Raw genomic sequence first — 19,616 nt, forward strand, 5'->3', positions numbered from 1 at the left:
AAGGCATCTACATAGGTATGTGAATGGGAAAGGTTTAGAGGGATATGGGCCAAATACTGGCAAATGGGGCTTGGTCAGATTGGGATGATTGCTTAGCATGGATGAGTCGGACCGAAATGCCTTTTTCCATGCTGTCTGCCTCTACGTCTTCTGACTATGGCACTGTGATCTTATGAAAACAATTTTAATTTGAAGAAACCTCAAAAAAGGAAAAACTGAAACATGAAAATAAGTGATCTTTTAGAACTACAAAGGATTTCTTCATTAAAAGACTCCAGAAAAGGAAAACAATGAATATATAATATACATGTTCAGTGAACTTACCCCCGGTAAAACAAATAATTCACAGTTTTACGTGTCTGAGACATGTGACTGCTCAGTTAGGTCCTCTGAAACATAGCCGTTTAACTTTTGCAGCTCCTTTACTGCCCTCTCTCTTCTTAGTCCATGGCTGTTCAGATGGTGTGCTAAGCATGCATGTGTGGATGCAGATGACAAAGAATTAACCGTAAATGAGATAAACTCTCACAGTGCAAAATGGACACCAAGAAGCAAAGTCAGTGTCAGATGATAAGGTGGACACCTTTTGACTTGGCAGGTGAAAGCCCTGCTTTCAGTTCATACCCTCACTGCTCACAAACCGCCAGCACAGCCTGTTGTTGGATCCTGGAGTGTCCCTGATATCCTCATTTCAACTCAGACAGATCCCGCACCCTCACACACACACACACACACACACACACACAGACCCTTTCCCCTCACATATACAAACAGAGTGAGAAGGAAAACTTTGTTGTCCTGTTTCCTTTCTAACTTAATTGTAGAACTCAGAGTTGGAGAGGGTCTTTATCCGCAACACAGGTGTACCTCGGGGATAGTTTTTCACAGTACACTTTGAAATAGCCAAGGAGTCCCTTATGTAACCTAGCTTGCCAACAAACGCGCTCTATGTTTAAAAGAAATGAAAATACAGAGAAGCAGTAATTTTGTGAAAAGATTTTGTTTTCCAATTATGTTCTCACCTACCACATGGAGAAATCAGTTGACATGGATTCTTGTGGGCCTATGAGTGGGAAAGGGAATCCGCCAGATGCATTGGTAGTCATAGAGTCTGGGCCTGGGGAGGAAGGTAGGTAGGAAGTCCTAGGTGGAGGGGAGAAGGTCCTGGGAATTGGAGGGTATTGAGGGAGGGAAAGGAGTCCTGGGGTCTGGGAGGTTTTGTGGGTTGTTTGTTGAAGTGTGAGATTCAGAGAGTGTTGATAGGGTGGTTGGTGGCAGCTCAGGCACAAGGGTCTATGCTAGCAGAGCTGAAGGGAATAGCCTGAGAGTTGGGTGATCTCCCATCTAGCAGGGGAAACAGGGTTAATGGAGTATTAGAAGGGACGGGGTGCAAAATTTTGATTCTCAACAGTTTAGGTGGGGGAGTTCATATAATTTTTTGAATATATTTTAACTTCTTCCTCATCCTACTCCTTTGGATGTTGTAATAATGATGGAAAGAACCTGAAAGTATTTTGCAGACATTTTTTGCCTATATTTCTAAGATGTATTGTTTTTAAAATGAGAACTGTTACAGAAAATAAACTGTGTGTTTAAATTTAGTGACTGTCTGACAAAATCCTACATACAGCCATCCTGTGCAAAGAATGTCACATGTATAACATGTAAATTATCATGAAAAATTTTAATATGGAGAGAACTAACAAGAAAGCATAACAAGGTGCTGACTGTCCCCCCTCTCAGCAGAAAGCCCCATCTTGTAGCCGCTTCTGTTTTACCCTCCAAAAATATATAAGGACACAGGTTAAAAGATCATTTCAACTAGTGTGTAATAGTGAGACTGAATACCGGTCTTGTTTGTCAGGCTGGTTTGAAGTGTTAGTGTACAGTGAAGAACCCATCTTTTAGGCTATTCCCTTCAGCCCTGCCAGCATAGACCCTTGTGCCTGAACCAACCACCCTATCAACACCCTCTGAGTCTCACACCTCAACAAACAACCCACAACACTTCCCAGGCCCCAGGACTCCTCTCCCTCCCTCAACATCCTCCAAATCCCAGAACGTGCTTCCCTTCATTTAGGACTCCTGACCTCCCTCCCTCCCTACCTTCCTCCCTAGGCCCAGACTCTATGACTACCAATCCATCTGGTGCATTCCCTTTTCCACTCATAGGCCCACAAGAATCCATGCCAACTAATTTCTCCTTGTGGAAGGTGAGAACAGAATTGGAAAATAAAGTCTTTTCACATAATTATTGCTTCTCTGTTTTTCATTTCTATTAAACATAGAGCACATTTGTTGGCAAGTTGTGTCACATAAGGGACTCCTTGGCTATTTCAAAGCTTCACTTAATATGAAATAAAAACCAAAAGAACTGCAGATGCTGTAAATCAGGAGCAAAAACAAAGTTGCTGGAAAAGCTCAGCAGGTCTGGCAGCATCTGTGGAGAAGAAAACAGAGTTAACCTTTCGGGTCCAGTGACCCTTCCTCAGAACTGATGGTGGCTGGGAAAATGTCAGTTTATATGCAGAAAATAGGGAGGTGGGTGGGGTAGGGAGTAAACGATAGGATAGAGCCCAAAGAGAGAGAAAGACAGTTGGACAGACAAAGGAGTTGCTAACAAAAAAAAATCATTATTACAACATCCAAAGGAGTATTACCATATTTACTTAACATTTATTGAACATTGTGCATCAATATGTGCTATATTGTAAGTATTGTGTATAACTTAGGCTAATTATATGTGACAGTATACTTTAATTCCCCAAATGCAAAGGGGAATGTCTTTAACTTTGATGTTAAGCCTAGTCTGCTCAGATTCTTGAGAAAGATGATTGTGTGATTGATATTGCACTTCCATGAACTGTGCTGAATCTACTCTGTGGCTATTAAGGAAAGTTTAGATAAGATTGGTTGTGAGAATGCAACTTTTTAAACTACCATGAGTTTACAACACCTGTGCAGTCATGTGATGATTATAAAGAGAATGAAGAAACCAAAATGAAAAGAAGAAGCAAGTTATTCAAATTGGCTGAAGAGATTCAGTCTATCAGTCAAGGTATGGTCTGTATGGTAAATTACAGCTCCAGTCTATTTTCAACTCATTCATGGGAAGTGGGTCTCACTGGTTGCGCTACCACTTATTACTGATTCTTGATTGCCCTGGAGAAGGTGATGGTGGGTGACCTTTTTGAACTGCAACAGTCCTTGGAGTGTAGGGCACCCAAAAGTGTCATTAGGTACAGAATTTCAGGATTTTCACCCAGCCACTGTGATGAAATAGTGATAAATTTCTAAGTTGGGATGGTATATAGCTTGGAGGGGTACTTGCAGGTGGAGGTTTTTCCATACATTGACTTCTCCTGTCCTTCTAGATGGTAGAGTTAATTGTGTTTGGAAGGTGTGGTCAATTTCTGATGGGCGTCCTGTAGATGGTACACGCTGCTGTCACTGTGCATCAGTGGTTACGGGAATGAGTGTTGAACATGGTGGAGGGTGTCAATCAAGTGAGCTGCTTTATCCTCTATGGTATCAAGCTTCTTGTGAGTGCTGCTGGAGCTGCACTTATTCAAGCAAGTGGAGAATATTCCACCACTCTATTGATTTGTGCTTGCAGATGGTGGATAGGATTGGGGAGACAGGAGTTGAGTTACTTGCTGCAGGATTCTCAGCCTCTGATCTGCTTTTGCAACCATGGTGTTTACATAGTCCAGTTCAGTTTCTGGTTAATGGTAAATGGTAAAATGGCTTTTAATTTTTGTGTTTTTAAAACTACGGATTGTAATGAGAAAGAATTGTTTTTAAAATTAGGATGGCTGCATAATTTGAACAGCAAAAATCTGATACCTATAATGAACTCTGATTTGTGGCTGCATCCTCCTGCATTATGCAGATAATTAGGACCCAAGGAATTATTTACAAGTGAAGCTGATTGGTTCTCAGCTAACTGAGCAGGTTGGAACTGGAAACAAGTAATTGACACTGAAAAAAAGAAAGACACAGATGTGTGTGCAGTTGTTCTCCCCAGCAGAAGCTGCCTGTTCTTTGCAGTAAAAAAAAATTAACTTGAAGAATACTATTTACCTTTCCTGCAGTAGTTATTGTGAGCTGCGACTTCTGAATTGATAAATCAGAGACTTTTCCCAGATGAATCAGTCACTCTGCACTTATTACAAACCAGTGGAAGCTTCTAGAATAAGTCAACTGAACTTCATCTGCCTGGCTAGCTGAAGAGGGATCATCTCAATGTCAGAATTGGGAAGCAAAGATCCCTGAACTAATTTTCCAGGATTTTCTACCTCCACCAAAATTAATTTTCTCTATTTGTGTGAGTGTGTATGCCCGTGCATGTGTGTGTCAGTGTGCCTGTATGTGTGTGTAAGGCGGACTTTGTAAGGGATTAGAGTTTTAGTTAATGCCAATGGCTTCTTGCTGGTTACTTATAGTTATAGACTAATTACTTATAGTAAACAGCAATTCTTGTTTAGTACAGAAACCAGGTTCACGCTTTCTATCAACCTTGTTTTGAAAGTCAGATAAATTGGAGAACTGCGCTTACCTTAAAAGACATTTTTAACAATTGGTATAACTCTGGGAATAGTGGGGCTTGATTTACAGCCCACTATCCCAGTGGGTTATAAAACAAGGACTCCTTGATGCTACATTCAGTTACAGGCTGCCTTGATATCTGGGAAAGGTAGGTGGGACAGTGATAGGTGAGTGCAGGTAGGGAGTAGTGGGAATTGGTCAGTGGGATGGGCGGGACAGTTAGGTGGGATAGAAGATGGACAAGTTGTGTCAGGTCAAGGAGACAGGGATGAGAGGGAGGCTTGGATATTGGATGAGGCCAGGGAGTGGGAGGGGGGAGTTAAAATTGATTGTGACAAGAAGGTGTTGTCGTTGTCACGGACAGAGCGCAGATGCTCTACAAGACAGTTTCCGAGTCTCCGCTTGGTCTCACCAACATAGAAGAGGCCACATGGGGAGCAGCGGATACAGTAGACAAAGTTGACGGATGCGTAGGTGAACCCTTGTCTAAAGTGGAAATTTTGTTTTGTGCATTGAATGGAGGTGAGGGGGGAGGTGTAGGGGCAGGCGTAGCACTTCCTACGGTTGCAGGGAAAGATGTCGGAGTTGGTGGGGTTAATGGGGTGTGTGGTGCAGACAAGGGAGTCGGGGAGAGAGCAGTCCATACGAAAGGCAGATAGGGGTGGGGAGGGAAATATCTCTTTGGTTGTGGGGTTGGATTGTAGGTGGTGGAAGTGGTGGAGAATGATACGTCAGATGCAGAAGTTGGTGGGGTGAAATGTGACGACAAGGGTGATCCTGTCTTTATTTTTGTTAAGAGGAAGGGATGTGAGGGCAGAAGTGCGGGAAATGCAAGAGATGCAGTTGAGACCATTTTTGATCACCAGAGGGGGGAAGTTACGGTCCTTGAAATAGGAGGATATTCGGAATGTCTGGGAGTAGAATGCCCCATCTTGGGAGCAGATGCGGTGGAGGCAGAGGAATTGGGAGTAGGGGATCACATTCTTGCAGGAGGGTGGGTGAGAGGAGGTGTAGTCCAGGTAGCTGTGGGAGTCAATGGAGTTGAAATAGATGTCAGTTTCGAGGCAGTCACCCGAGGTGGAGACAGAGCAGTCCAGGAAGGAGAGGGAGGTATCGGAGATGGTCCAGGTGAATTTGAGGTTGCGTGAAAGGTGTTAGTAAAGTTGATGAACTGTTCAGTGTTTATTTGGTTGACTCACCTAGCTTTGGTTTGAACTTGATGGTCTCGATGCTTTCAATTTAAAGGTGTAGAAATCTGGTTTGGTTGCTCTTCTGGACAAGACATTGCTAAGCTGAATTCTTTTAAGAAATCTTTGCCTGCAGCAGACTGTCCTGGATGATTACAATCAGCAAACACGGTCAGAAGCTTGCCAGGTAGGTTAGACAGAGAGGGAGGCAGGAGGAACCCCACTTTGATCTTCTCTGTAAGGTGCTTGTCCACACTCTGCTGAGGAAATGTGCATAATGTTGTAAGTGCAGCTAAACCAAGTCTGCACCTCATGCAGTAGTTTTGGTGACACTATGGGGTCTGCTTGGCCTAATATGGTCATGCAAGTCAGTACTTTTTTCAACCTTGAAGTGCTATCACACATAACTGAGTGCTCATGGAAATCTGTAAATAGCAAATAGTTGAGCAGGTAAATTTGGGTTAACTGATTAATTAATTGACTGGGTGGCTATAGCAGGTAAAAGGTGGGACTAGTGTATGGAAGGAGCTGGAAGACTGAGTGGTTGATAAACTCTTTTGACAAAGAAAGACATTGAGGCTTGTGTTTCACTGACTGACTTGGCTCCAAATTGACAGTGGGTAGCGGAGGTTTGTTGCCAAAAGGTCAAAATTGGAAGTTTAGAGTGCTTTTGAAACAAAAGGTTATAAATAGAGTTACTTAGGAGAAAAATGGCAGAAGCCAAGTGCTGAGTATTCGGATACACGGATGTTCTGTGGATCTGAACCATTGAATTAATGAAATGTATATATAGACATGAGGATGATTTGGATATTCTGTCAATGCTTTAAGACAAATTTTATAAGAAAGATGACTTGTTAAATGCACATAGACATGGTTAGACTTTGATAAATTTTGAAAGTCAAGTATTATTCCATTAAAGAGTGTATAATGGAATTTAACAAATTATACTAAGATTGGAAGAATTATTTGAAGATAACTAACTTTGTGTATGCTTTTAAATTCTTAGACAGTGCTAAGGTGTCAAACATGGATAACACATAGTATTAACTGGATTTAGTTTTTCAGGAAGAAACACACTTTTGGAGCAGATGTCAGAAGCCTTAGTATAATTCCTGGGAAAGCATTTATTCCGAGCAGTCTTGATGAGATCAAGTGGGACATTTGGTCATAGCACAAAGAATGGAGAATACAATGATAGCAGCAATGTGAAACTGCCCAGTTACTGGCCAAAAACATGAATACAAATGGACAATCATAACTGAAAGGAGTGAGGATGGAGATACTTCTGGCAATAAAATAGACAATAAGGATTGGGGAACATGCATAGTCACCGATCCCAAAGTGCTCCCCAACTAACACCTCAGTCACTTGCTCTGCCTCATTTCCCAAGAGGAGGTTGAGTTTAGCCCCTTCTCTAGTGGGGCCATCTACATATTCATTGAGAATTTTTTCCTGAACACACTTAACAAATTCCTCTCCTTCCAAGCCCTTCACACTATGGCAGTCCTGGTCTATGTTTGGAAAGTTAAAATCCCCTGCAATTATAACCTTATTATTCTTACAGCAATCTACAATCTCCTTACATATTTGCTCACCAATTTCCCATGCACTATTAGGGAGCCAATAGTACAACACAATCAAAGTGATCAAATCAAATTGATTTTGAAGATTCTTTAGGTAAACAATTTGCAGAATTCAGACATTATTTTATTCCTTTAACAAGGTCTAACTTTTCTAATTAAAATATTAAGTAGAAATAAGGGAAGACGAGTATATTAAACACATAGATGAGATCAGTGTTAAATGTTATATATGTCAAAAATATAAGAAGGCACATCGCAGCCCATAGTGAGTAACCCATTGGCAAGAGACTTTAACTAATTTTTCATAGGGGACTTGAAGGTATAAGGTAAGAAAAGAAATATTTTCATTTTGCACTTTGTAGTTATGGCAACTGTTTTAGTCAGTCAACAGTAATATATAGTAAAAAGGAAACAGCAATAGTGACCAAGCTAATGGGGAAACTAGTTAAACTTTAAACTGAAAATGGACAGGTATGGTGGTTTTCCCAAGATTAGTTAAGGGATATGTGAATATGGCAACAGAAATACACATTGGGTTATTTAATGAGGCTCAGATTATAGCAGATGAAGGGCTGACTAAATATGGATAAAATGTCACAGCGCACAGAACAAGGCTATTTGCCCCATGGACAAATATGTACGCCAAAAGGGGTCAGTGAATGGAAGGGTGTTACCATTATGGGGAGATCAAATATAAACATTTGCTAAATAGGCAACTTGAGGTACAGATTCACAGATTAACAAAATAAGATAAAAATGTTGATGGCCAGAAAATTCAGTACAAGTTGTGAAAGATGACCTGGAAGCGAACATGCCCCTAGGAAAAGATCACAAAGTTGCAAAAGGAATTTGATCATAAGATGGGGAGATCTTGTAGCAATAGTCTGGAACAAGATAGGAATGTAAGTAGAGGTCATAGTTTGGCATGAACAAGGACCATGGAAGAGGTTGGCAATACCACAAGAAGTAAAAGACCATATAATCAAGAGGTTTTAGTTGGTACAATCCAATTAAAAGATAGTTGATAGACGCCAAACAAAAAGAGTTGGAAAGTGGGAAGGAATTTAGTGTATACACTGAGGACAGCCAGCCTTATCATACAACCTGCTCAGAAAATGTACCCCTTGTAGGGACATATTAGGCTAAAGTCAGATTAGTGTTTTAGGATTTCAAAGAAAAACTCAGTAATCAAGATGTTGGAGTGGATTCCCCAACTGCAGTAAAAAAAATCTTGAAGATCTTCTCAGCTATTTTTGAAACATAATTAGTGGAATGTAAATCAATTGATATAAAACTGCATTTTTGCAGGATAGAAATTTTCTAAGGAAAGTATTTTTGAAACCACCAAAAAAAATAAGTAATACAGAAGAGAATTTATGGAAATTAAGCAAATGTGTTTATGCGTTTAATGATGTAACGGAGCTATGGTATACCTCAGTTGAGTCTATCTTACTGAAAAAAAAAGATGCATTCAACTTAAAGCAAATCCAGCAATGTTCCACTGGTATTTCAAAGAGAAACCAATATGCATCTTTATGATATACGTCAATTGTTTCATATCTATGGTTTTTCATATCTATCATTTCCAATTCTATGTCATGATATGGCCACTGACCAGCAACTCCCTTCTTAAAGCTGAACAAGTGTGATGTCCCGGGTATTTAGCCATAAGAAGCCATGATTTTGAACAAACAACAATAAATTTTACTATACAGTTAGAACAGTAATGTAATCTGCTATATACACAACTTATGTTTCAGCATCCAATTAGAATTAACCTGAGGCAAATGTGGGTAACTGACACATTTTGTTGTATACCTCACATAGCACATCAAATCACAAATGTGGTCAAGGCAGATCCTATGGGTTTCTCAGCCACGCTAGGGCCAGGTCTTTATAGAAAGAAAGGATTTTGTACCTAGGGAAGAAACAGGCCAGTGAAGAAGTTTGATTGGACTTAAAGTGGTTGTGTACACAGACTAGGCTCTGTGTCAGTTATGAAATGTTGGAACTAAGTGCTGTGATAAAGCATGCTATTGTCGAGGAAGTTTTGAGAGCAAGTACAACATAGAACAAATTAAATTTAGAAAAAAATGGCCTACGCTGCAGTTTCTAGACTTGAACCAGAACATATGAAGCTGGTCTTTTCTAACAATGTTTCACATGTTAATCTTCCAAAAGGCTGTTCTAGTATGGAAGGGTTTATCATGCTCTTAGTGGGAAAGAATCATAAATGTTGTGCATTGGCCTGGGATGGCAAGAAAATTAAAAACGGTGGTTAAAAATATGTCAGCTGCTGAAACATTAGTGCTAGTATAAACTATAGATACACAGGTGTATTTATCCTATATTCTAAATGAAACATTATACAAAGAGCAATGAGAGAGAAAAACAAAATTGCCCATACAGTATAATATGAGTAATGGTTCTCTTTTGGACAAATGTAATTCAACAAAAGATGTTGCTGATAAAAAAAAAGGTTGAGGATGAACCATGCTTGCTTAAAGGAAATACTACAAAGAAAATAGATTTCCGACACCAAGTGGATTGACATAAGTCACCAGTTGTTAGATGTTTCACAAAAGGAGGTGCTTGCTCCACTAAATTATTGGAGATCCTCAAATAGGTCATGGGTTATTGGAGATCCATCAATAGGTGCAAGTAATAGGCTGTGAAGGGGGTCATCATTTCTGACTGCCTACCCCTCTTCTGCAGTCTCATTCAAGCCTGGGTGTCCGTGCAGAAGAAGCAAGCGATGACCATCAGTGCTCTTGATGCCTTTAGAGAGAGGTGGGCAACACCAGGGTTACAGTGCTTTATTTCGCCCTCCAATTCAGTTTTGATTTAGTCCTCTTCCTAACCTCAACCCCTTCACTTTTGATGGTTTGCATTGCCTTAAAGAGCTTTCTATGTAAATTAATCAATTGGAGAACATAGGTGACTAACTAATGGTGGTTAATAGATGAAACTAAAAACCACAGCGATTTGGAGATGAGGGAATAAACAAAGATTCAGGAGATAACAAAGAAAAGAAGTGAGAACAGCCAAAGTGCCCTTCAACAAGTATGAGTAGTGTGTCCTTGGGGAGGGATCACTCAGTGACCACAAATACTCTCAATGCTTTCAGTGAGAAGTGGGCACCACAGGGTCAGAGTGCTTTATGTCCCTTCCAACACTTTTAATTTAGCCCCTTCCTCCTCTGTCTACCTTTCCCTCGCATTTGATAGTCTGTATTGTCCTTAATGGGCTTTGCCTGTAAATTTAAAAACTGGAGAACACGACATGATTTACTGGTAATGGTTATTAGGTAAAAAAAACACCACAGGTGATTTGGTGATGGGAAAAAAACCATTCAGTTGCGTGTAAGAGCTCTTCTGCAAATTAAAAAAGACATAAGAACACGCATTGTGGCCATCAACAGGCCCAAGTGATGGGCTGGGGGATGGGCATCATCATTGCTGACCCCCTGCCCCTCGTCTGCAGCTACATTCCTACACCCAAGTGTTATTGAAGAGGGGCACATGTTGACCATTAACACTCTCAATGCTTTCAGAGAGACGTGTCACTGTAAGGGATTGGAGTGCCTTATTTCCCTCTCCAACTCTATTTTAATTTTAAAAAAAGAAAGAACTGCGGATGCTGTAAATCAGGAAACAAAACAGAAATTGCTGGAAAAGCTCAGCAGGTGTGGCAGCATCTGAGAAGGAAGAATCAGAGTCAACATTTCGGGTCCAGTGACCCTTCCTCAGAACAGTCCCCTCCGTCTCTTCCTAACTTTCACAGAATACAATCACTATGTGGAAGCAGGCCATTCAGTCCTTTGAGTCCACACTGACCCTCCAAACAGCATCCCACCAAAACCCACGCCCCATCCTATCCTCATAGCCTCACAATGCTAATCCACCTGGCCTGCACATCCATGGATGCTACAGGGCAATTTGGCATGGCCAATCCACTTAATCTGCACATTTTTAGACTGCAGAGGAAGCCAGAGCACCTGGAGGATACCCACACAGACAGGCAGAATGTGCAAACTCCACACAGGCAGTCACCCGAGAATAAGTGGCATCAAATCCAGGTCCCTGGTGCTGTGAGGCAGCAGTGCTAAACACTGAGCCACTGTCACTTTTGTTGGTGTTACACTGGCCCTAACGGGTTCTGCTTGAAATTGTTATTTCAATTAGAAACATGAGTGATTTGGTGGTATTTGAAAAAAAAATCAGCATTATGTAACAGGATCTATGGATAGAATGAATAAAAGGAGAACAGACAAATCAACAGATGCAATATTGGGTCATGGAGGGGATCATAATTCCTGACTGCCTGCCCCTTTTCATGTCCAGGTTTTCTTAGAGATCAGGGAGCATGTGGTGTCTACCAACACTCTCAATGCATTTAGAGAGAGGTGGCCATGAGATGGGGAGATGCCTTGCATATCCTTCCAAATCCATCTTAATTTAGTTTTCTCCCTCTTAGCTATCTTTCCCTTTTGTTATTGTTGCACTGTTCCTCATACGAAGTGTGTGTAAATTGTAAATTTAGTAAAAACATAGGTGATTCGGTAATGTAGTTTATTTTAAACAAGGTTAGAATAGATGGGACTGGTGCACAGAAGGAGCAGTTCACACACTTCTGCCCTCAAACCCCCTCTCCCCAACAAAAAGGATAGAGTCCCCCTGGTCCTCACATACCACCCCACCAACCTCCGAATCCAACGCATCATCCTCCACCACTTTCGCCACCTGTAATCAGATCCCACCACCAAAGAGATATTCCCCTCCCCAGCCCTAACTATGTTCCATAGGGACCACTCACTCCATGACTCCCTTGTCTGCTCCACACTCCCCACCAACCCCACCACACCCGGCACCTTTCCCTGCAACCACAGGAAGTGTTACACCTGCCCCTACACCTCCCCTCTCACCTCTGTCCAAGGCCCTAAATAATCACTCCGTATCTGACAGGGATTCACCTGTTGTGTCTCCTAACCTGGTCTACTGCATCCGTTGCTCCTGATGTGGTCTCCTCTACATCGGAGAGACCAAGCGCAGACTCAGTGACCGATTCACGGAGCATCTGCGCACTGCGCATTCCAATCAACACAACCTTCCAGTTGGCAGCCATTTCAACTCCCCTTCCCACTCCCTTGGTGACATGTCCATCCTAGGCTTCCTCCAATGTCACAATGAGGCCACATAAAAATTGGAGGAACAACACCTTACATTCCAGCTCTGGAGTACAGCCCAATGGCGTCAATATAGAATTCACTAGCTTTAAGATCTCCCCACCACTGTCTCATCCCATATCCAGCCCTCCCTGTCATCCCTGCCTCCTTGCCCCAGCACAACCTGTCCATCTTCTTTATCACCTATCCGCCCCACCCTTCCATTGGCCAATCCCCACAACCCCCTACCTCCATCCACCTATCAGTACCTCACCTACCTTACTTTAGCCCCACCCCATTATTTATTTCTGAGCTCCCTTCCCCCTCCCCATTCCTGATGAAGTGTCCCATTCCAAAATGTTGACTTTCCTGCTCCACTGATGCTGCCTTGCCCACTGTGTTCCTCCAGCTTCACAGGGTATCAGCAAAGTCAAATATTCTGCTTGAACCTGTCTCTTCCAAGTGCCCTCCGCATTTAATACCAGATTTGAAACTGTGATCGTTATTTTTTCACCAAGCTGTATTGTACTCTGAGTTACATCAGTTATAGTTTTGCTATTTTGTTTAAGTGGGTGTACAGCTCAAAGGCCAATTCATTGCTGTGCTTGTTCACAAACCTTGCTGATTTTTGCAGTCTGAAAGCTCTTCAGCTTGATAACAATGGAAAACATTTCTGCAAAACCAATATATTCACAGCTTCCCATCTCCTTGACAGTACCAAATAAATTTCTTTCATCAACATAGTGAATCTATATGTATTCCACATTCTGTTCAGTTTCTGCCATTGACTTAGGGAACACTGTAAATCTTCTACTCCTGTTCTTTGTTCTATGGGTTTCTGTTTAGCAGTGTCACAGCTCTGTTTTGCTATACTTGAGGGGTTTTCCACATTTTAAAATGGATGAATCTCACCTTTATTGCAGTTTCACTAGATGAATTCCAATAACTCCAATCCTTAAAAAATTACTGCCATATCCTGAATATATCCCGATGCCTGGGCTATAAAAGCAATTCCCACTTTAATGTCAGTTTTGCTCAAGGATTCTCGCTACTCACAGCTTCAAGTTGTTAATGGTATCCTCTCAGTGATTCACACTGTCTGCGGCTCTAAAATTGATCCCTGTATCTCTCAGTTTTTTTTCCTGGACAATTCCTGCTCCCCACAGTTTAAATAAATGCCTTCCACCTTTAATGAAGGATCTGCTAGCTTTTCTGCAGCCTCAATAAAGTCTCCAACATTCTTCACCCAGGGCTGCTTAGGCTTCTAATCCACCCCTTGTCATTTTAATTCTGTATTCCTGATGTCTCCAGCCCTGTGGCCTCAGTTTAAATTAATTTTGTGGCCCTTGATTTCTCTTACTTTTGTCATATTCTGCGCTGCCCGCCTGCTATAACCAGGTTGAAGAGAGTTGTAAGTACATCCTTTACCTTTTGCTTTTCCAAACTGCACCATTTCCTAAAGATTTTCTTTCCCCATCAAAGATTTTAACTTTATTCATGAGGTTTTTGGCATCCGTATCTCTCCTCTGAACCCAGCTTCAGGACTGCTCCTATAGACTACCACCTAACAATGCATTCTGTATCTGTTTTAACGTAACTAATTCACCTTCTCCAGTGTGTTACTAATTCTTCTGCTGCTATACCTCTTACCAGGTCTAAAATGTTTTTTTCCCATTGACTGTAGACTCTTCTTTGTTGAATCTTATCACAACGATTTCTTCTTTAATTTTCTTCAATGTTCAGCTCTTCACTGCTGCTGAGCGTTTACATAAATGGATGACTTAAAGCTGAGTCTGAAAATGCTGAGAAGTCTTCAGACCTCCACCACTGCCACCATGATGTATGAGGCAGCGAAATTAAATCCCTGCCACTGCTCACCATGTGTGTGAGCAGCTAATTAAGTCTGCGCTTTACTATGTGGTAGGTTTGTTGCCATAATTTTCTTTAAGTGTGGGAATCCACAGGGCCTGCTCAGTCTAGTGTGTTTGGGGAAAGTCATTTCCTACTCTAATTAAAAGACACTCTTCTATTCAACAGGGAGTTTATTGTATGATAGTAACTACTTAGAGGTCACATTAATATGATAGTATCTGTAAGAACATCTATGAGGGGTAATTCTTATATTACAGTGGTAGTGTCTCTCTATCTGGGCCAGAAGGCCTGTGTTCAAGTCTCACCTGCTTCAGGGGTTGTAATAATGTCTTTGAACAGATTGATTAGAAAATATATATTTTTTAAAATGCCTGTGCAAAGGACCTGATGTTGAGTCTTACTCCTCCAATATCCGAGCAGTCATTAAGTTCATTTAACATCATCATACTGGGTGGTATTTATGTCTTGCTTCAGAAACCAAATAAGGATATTGACTGTGCATTCCAAGGTTAACTTGATTAGTTTGTTTTTGGACAGTGGTTAGCATCTAAAGCTTCCATAGTCAGGGTCCCATTATGCAAGTGATTAGACTTAATGACCTGTGTCCAACAGTTGCATACCTCAAATCATTGCCACACATGCCTTGTTAATGAGACAGGAGATGTAACGACTTCATACTTAGTATCGCTCCAGTGTGGAAGCAGGCCATTCGGCCCATTGACTCCACACTGACCCTCTGACCCACCATCCAGACCCACCTCCTTACCCTATCCCTATAACGCCAGCATTTACCATGGCTAACCCACCTAGCCTGCATATCCCTGGACACTATGGGCAAATTAACATGGCTAATTCACCTAGCCTGCACATCTTTGGACTGTGGGAGGAAACCAGAGCATCCAGAGGAAACCCACACAGACACGGAAAGAATGTGCAAACTCCGCAAAGACAGTCATCCAAGGCTAGAATCAAACCTGAGACCCTGGCACTGAGAGGCAGCAGTGCTAACCACTGAGCCACCATGCCACCAATTAACTGAAGTAATTGTCTTTGATACATTTTGCAGAAAGATCCTCTGCATTTCAAGGAATTGGAATGTCGAATGCCAATTAATGCAAGTTTTGCATTCTGTTCTATTACCCTGATGTCCTTGTGTAAGGTATGATTTGCCTGGATAGCACACAAAACAATGCTTTTCATTGTATCTCAGCACGTGTGACAATAATAAATCAAATCAAATCAATTTGGTTAGCTGTCTTTGGCGGTAATCTCACATTGCTTTACTTTTTTTCAGTTTTTCTTTTTTAAAGTTCAATTTAGGTTTCCAGCCTGGTAATTAAAAATTATGAATTGATATCAGCAAGTATACATGACAATGGAGAAAAGTAAAGTTTACTGAACAAACTAGGATGGACCAGTTTTACAAAAAGTCAGTCATTAACTTCAACCACCATAGGTTTCCATCACCTCTCCTTCAACCAGTTCCTCTAATTACCACTATCAAGTCAGATAACAATGAGGCTTGTACAGGCTCACTCAACTAATCTTTAATCTGCACTATACTCTTTATGCCAGTTTCACTCAGTAAGTGTGTTACCCAGGTAGGATGTGAAAAAAAAATCATAACGCTTTATTACACGTTCACTTGATTCTGACCAGGAATTTTGGCACATCAGAAAGGCTATTGGTAATGGCAAAAATTGTGAAAGAGCTCAAAAATTGCAAGTCTCATCCCTGAACGCAACACATCTCAATTTCTTGGAAGCAGGAACAGGTTCGGGTCAGAATTCAAGTAGGCACAGTTTACAGAGACAGCTAGCTATTAAAATTAATAACTTCATCCACTTCCATGTACATTTTGGTAGCCCAGGAGTGTGACACCCAATATGTACAGAATTCACCTGGTAAGAGCAGCTCTGAACTTTGTGCATTTCACTAGGTAACCAAGATATCCCTTAGGAAATGATCATGAGATACATATGGTGGGAGTCAGGTGACCTTTAGGGAAGGTTAGGTGCCTTTGGGGAGATAAGGTGCTATTTGGAAAGATTAAAAGGAACGTGAAAGTACGTAAAAAGTGCATACGCTCAATTTCCAAACTCACTGGGACTGTCAATATGGGAACTGTCAGGAGATCTGTCAAAATCAACCTTTAACATTTCAAGAGTAACTGTCAAGAGGACCTGTCAAGAAGACCTGCCAAACCTGTAAAGACAGCCTGTAAAAAGGCCCTGTCAAAAACAACTGTCATAGGAGCTGTCAAGATTTCAAGACATTTAAAAACTCCGCTCTTTAAATATCAGAGAAAGGTTGTCTGAAATGTTAAAAAAAGAAGTTTCTCATTTCACCTGTCTGTTGACATAAGCCTGACAAACTCCATCACTGGTTTAGTGCTGCATGACTGATTTCACAACCATCCATTATCACATTCTGTTGCCTGCCATTTCACTGTTTTATTGACAGCTCCTAATGATTATAGACTCTTTGGAGTAGGAGTTATAGATTAATTCTAATGCTTGTTGTAAGGGATTTTATACTTGAATAAAGTGCTTGGCCTTATAGGGCATTATTTAGTTGAAGCAATGTAACTGCAGTTTGTTTTATGAATTAGAGTGTTCCTCTTCTCAATATAATGAAGTATGTAATATGCCCTTTAAACTTTATTTAATAAACTTTATTTTGTCTAATCTCTGCTTTGGTCCTGAAATCTGCCCAAGGTGGATACTAGTTGAATTGGTATCATAGATGCACATGCAAAAGATCGTAGGTGGGGGGTGTGTTGGCACAAATGTACACTAAGTTGGCATAGAAGCTAGAAGGTCCCACGGAGAGGAAGACATAGGTAGGTTTGAATGTGGCTAGGTACAGGACATAAGGTGGCACCAGTTAGCATGGATGAGGCATTGTTTGAGTGTTGGGGGCAGAGTTGAGAAGGTTTGAGGGGTGAGAAATGTCAGCATGGAGCCAGTGCACCATGGCAGGCCTTTCTTCCAATGTGTTTCCACAACCAATAGTCTTCAATCTCACTCCAGGGCGTCCAGCCTGTGTTCTCATTTAGCCTTATCCCACTGCCCTACCCTGGACCAAAAATCCACCATTTTGGCAGCCACTTTCAAAAATCAGGTTGATAGATTGTGAATTCTCGAAAATCCAGGCACCTCCCATTTAAACAGAAAACAAAATAGGTTTTTAATCTGAAGATTAAAAGTCAGGAATGTAAACCACTCTTGTTGCATGTTTTCTTATGGTAAACTTCTTTACATTGAGCATAGCATTTCTCAGCACCTACTAGAAATGCTAAATGAACAATACCTGTATAGTTCACGTGAACAATTGCTGTTTCCAAATATGAAATATTAACATAAGTGAAGAAATGATATGACAATGGAATGCACTGCCTGTAGTGTGATGGAGGTGGGTTTAATTGAGGCATTGAAGAGGGTATTGGATGATTATTTGGATAGAAATGGCATGCAAGATTATGGAGCGAAAAGAAGGAAATTAGCAGTAATTAATGATGCTCAGTTAAGGGACGGCATAGATTCGATGAGCCATATAGCCTTTTTCTGCACTGTAACACTTTTGTGTTTCTGCGAGATGGTAATACCTTACCTGATCTTTCTCTGCCTCATATTTTGGGACATCTGTGCTATATAAACGTCCTTGACTGACTGAATGCAGAACTTTTTTATTCTCCTCCATGGGCCTGTGATTGGAAGCATTCTCAGAGTGTTTACAGATTCTGCTGCAAATGGATGTCCCAGTTGTATGATCGCTGAATGTAAGATGCTTGCAACCATCACTCAAACAGTGCAGATGCTGGGAAATACTCCAGGGATGTAGTCTACTCCAAGTGCATGAAACTTGGAAAATGCTGTAGCTATGTTCCTGTGTACTCCTGGTTGGCTTTCCAACTTCTTCCTTACCAAGCTGTATTGAAATCTTGCTCTGAGTGGTGGATGGGAACCATGCGATTTCAATTTGGACAAAGAACTCCATTTCTCACACACATTAATCAGATCCTGCAAATCATGCTCTGAACACAGGAGGCTAAATTTATTTTCAAGGAAATTACCTGAGAAACAGAACAAGCTCATGTCATAAGCAAAAATTGCTGGAAAAGCTCAGCAGGTCTGGCATCATCTGTGAAGAGAAATCAGAGTTAATATTTCGGGTCTGTTGACCCTTCCTCGGAACTGCAGTTAACTCTGATTTCTCTTCACAGATGCTGCCAGACCTGCTGGGCTTTTCCTCCAGTCTCTATTTTTGTTTCTGATTTACAGCATCTGCAGTTCTTTTGGATTTTATTAAGCTCATGTTATATCTTGATGTTTTGAAAGAAAAAAATGTCTGCATAATTTGAGTGAACTAATAGTGGTTTCCTGGGGTTTTCAGTCTGACAAACTTTGCAACAAATTGAAGAGGCCAGTCTTGTCAGTGATTATAAGAATTTCCAGAAGTTACCAGTGCTGAGACTGGAGCTTGTTAGTTTACATTTTTTTAGCTGTATGTCTCGGAACATGCTTGCTCAGGGTCTTTAAATAGGAAGAGGCTTCAAATTGAAAATATTCATAAAAATTAATTTCAGTTGCCAAACAAATCCCTCTAATCAGCTTTTATACTTTAATTGCAATTCCAGTTGTAAGTGCTAAAAACATAGAACATGTATAAGACACTTGTTCAACAACAGCTGATGTATTATGTTCAGTTCTGAGTATTGATCTTTAGGGTGGGAAGGTATTGGAGAGAGTGTGGAGAAGATTCACGAAAATGGTTCCAGGAAGGATGAATTTCAGTGATGAAAATAGGTTGGGACTATTTTACTTGGAGTAAAGAAGGCTGAGAGGAGATTTGATAGTGGTATTCAAAATCATGGAAGGGTCAGGGCAGTAGTCGAAAGGGAGAAACTGTCCCCTACTTATGAAGGGAATAAGAATAAAAGGGCACAAATTTAAATTAATTGGCAAAAGAAGCAAAAGTGGCATGAAAGAAAAACATGTTCACACAGTGAGTGGTTAGTGTTTGGAATGCACTGCCAATCGTTGAGTGTGGTGGAGGCAGGTTCAACTGGGTTTTCAATTAAGGGGATTAGGCTGTTATTTTAAAAGGAACAATGTGTAGGATTACAGGGAGAGGACTGGAGAACGCCATTTACTGAACTGCTCATTCGAAGAGCCAACAGAGACAAGATGTGCTGAATTACTTCCTTCTGTGCTGTAGTAATTCTGTGATCAGTGAATTAGTGCAGACATCCACATG

This window comes from Rhincodon typus, chromosome 3 (assembly GCF_021869965.1).
Source record: "Rhincodon typus isolate 14 chromosome 3, sRhiTyp1.1, whole genome shotgun sequence".
Lineage (NCBI taxonomy): Eukaryota > Metazoa > Chordata > Chondrichthyes > Orectolobiformes > Rhincodontidae > Rhincodon > Rhincodon typus.